The following is a 2,704-nucleotide window of genomic DNA, read 5'->3' as shown; positions in this document are numbered from 1 at the left end:
TGTAACATCTTTTTTCAATTTTAACCCGAAAAAGGGTTATTTTTCAATTTTAACCCGAAAAAGGGTTATTTTGCAATTTTTTAAGAATTTTTTGATTTTTTCAATTTTTTATTATTATTTTTTATTATTTATTGTTGTTTTTTCAATTTTTAGTTAGTAACCTATAATATTGTGTCTAATTTTAAGTGTCATTAAAATCAAATGTTTTTAACTTAATAATTTTAACATTTCTTAATTTAAAACGAAACATCTTCTATTATATTAAGTTAACAAATTTCGAAAAACGACACCGACCCCGTGACCTCGACACCGTCCTTGAAAAATCTATTTTCAATTATTTTCAAATAAATCAAAATACTTTGCATATATGCTGTTAGAAAATCTTACAAACTATTTTTATGTAACATCTTTTTTCAATTTTAACCCGAAAAAGGGTTATTTTGCAATTTTTTAAGAATTTTTTGATTTTTTCAATTTTTTATTATTATTTTTTATTATTTATTGTTGTTTTTTCAATTTTTAGTTAGTAACCTATAATATTGTGTCTAATTTTAAGTGTCATTAAAATCAAATGTTTTTAACTTAATAATTTTAACATTTCTTAATTTAAAACGAAACATCTTCTATTATATTAAGTTAACAAATTTCGAAAAACGACACCGACCCCGTGACCTCGACACCGTCCTTGAAAAATCTATTTTCAATTATTTTCAAATAAATCAAAATACTTTGCATATATGCTGTTAGAAAATCTTACAAACTATTTTTATGTAACATCTTTTTTCAATTTTAACCCGAAAAAGGGTTATTTTTCAATTTTAACCCGAAAAAGGGTTATTTTGCAATTTTAACCCGAAAAGGGTTATTTTGCAATTTTTTAAGAATTTTTTGATTTTTTCAATTTTTTATTATTATTTTTTATTATTTATTGTTGTTTTTTCAATTTTTAGTTAGTAACCTATAATATTGTGTCTAATTTTAAGTGTCATTAAAATCAAATGTTTTTAACTTAATAATTTTAACATTTCTTAATTTAAAACGAAACATCTTCTATTATATTAAGTTAACAAATTTCGAAAAACGACACCGACCCCGTGACCTCGACACCGTCCTTGAAAAATCTATTTTCAATTATTTTCAAATAAATCAAAATACTTTGCATATATGCTGTTAGAAAATCTTACAAACTATTTTTATGTAACATCTTTTTTCAATTTTAACCCGAAAAAGGGTTATTTTGCAATTTTAACCCGAAAAAGGGTTATTTTGCAATTTTTTAAGAATTTTTTGATTTTTTCAATTTTTTATTATTATTTTTTATTATTTATTGTTGTTTTTTCAATTTTTAGTTAGTAACCTATAATATTGTGTCTAATTTTAAGTGTCATTAAAATCAAATGTTTTTAACTTAATAATTTTAACATTTCTTAATTTAAAACGAAACATCTTCTATTATATTAAGTTAACAAATTTCGAAAAACGACACCGACCCCGTGACCTCGACACCGTCCTTGAAAAATCTATTTTCAATTATTTTCAAATAAATCAAAATACTTTGCATATATGCTGTTAGAAAATCTTACAAACTATTTTTATGTAACATCTTTTTTCAATTTTAACCCGAAAAAGGGTTATTTTGCAATTTTAACCCGAAAAAGGGTTATTTTGCAATTTTTTAAGAATTTTTTGATTTTTTCAATTTTTTATTATTATTTTTTATTATTTATTGTTGTTTTTTCAATTTTTAGTTAGTAACCTATAATATTGTGTCTAATTTTAAGTGTCATTAAAATCAAATGTTTTTAACTTAATAATTTTAACATTTCTTAATTTAAAACGAAACATCTTCTATTATATTAAGTTAACAAATTTCGAAAAACGACACCGACCCCGTGACCTCGACACCGTCCTTGAAAAATCTATTTTCAATTATTTTCAAATAAATCAAAATACTTTGCATATATGCTGTTAGAAAATCTTACAAACTATTTTTATGTAACATCTTTTTTCAATTTTAACCCGAAAAAGGGTTATTTTGCAATTTTAACCCGAAAAAGGGTTATTTTGCAATTTTTTAAGAATTTTTTGATTTTTTCAATTTTTTATTATTATTTTTTATTATTTATTGTTGTTTTTTCAATTTTTAGTTAGTAACCTATAATATTGTGTCTAATTTTAAGTGTCATTAAAATCAAATGTTTTTAACTTAATAATTTTAACATTTCTTAATTTAAAACGAAACATCTTCTATTATATTAAGTTAACAAATTTCGAAAAACGACACCGACCCCGTGACCTCGACACCGTCCTTGAAAAATCTATTTTCAATTATTTTCAAATAAATCAAAATACTTTGCATATATGCTGTTAGAAAATCTTACAAACTATTTTTATGTAACATCTTTTTTCAATTTTAACCCGAAAAAGGGTTATTTTTCAATTTTAACCCGAAAAAGGGTTATTTTGCAATTTTTTATAGAATTTTTTGATTTTTTCAATTTTTTATTATTATTTTTTATTATTTATTGTTGTTTTTTCAATTTTTAGTTAGTAACCTATAATATTGTGTCTAATTTTAAGTGTCATTAAAATCAAATGTTTTTAACTTAATAATTTTAACATTTCTTAATTTAAAACGAAACATCTTCTATTATATTAAGTTAACAAATTTCGAAAAACGACACCGACCCCGTGACCTCGACAC

The sequence above is a fragment of the Leptopilina boulardi genome, unplaced genomic scaffold (assembly GCF_019393585.1).
Source record: "Leptopilina boulardi isolate dan_hultmark-lab unplaced genomic scaffold, ZJU_Lbou_2.1 LbouV2_125, whole genome shotgun sequence".
NCBI lineage: Eukaryota > Metazoa > Arthropoda > Insecta > Hymenoptera > Figitidae > Leptopilina > Leptopilina boulardi.
This window is presented reverse-complemented; position numbering follows the sequence as displayed.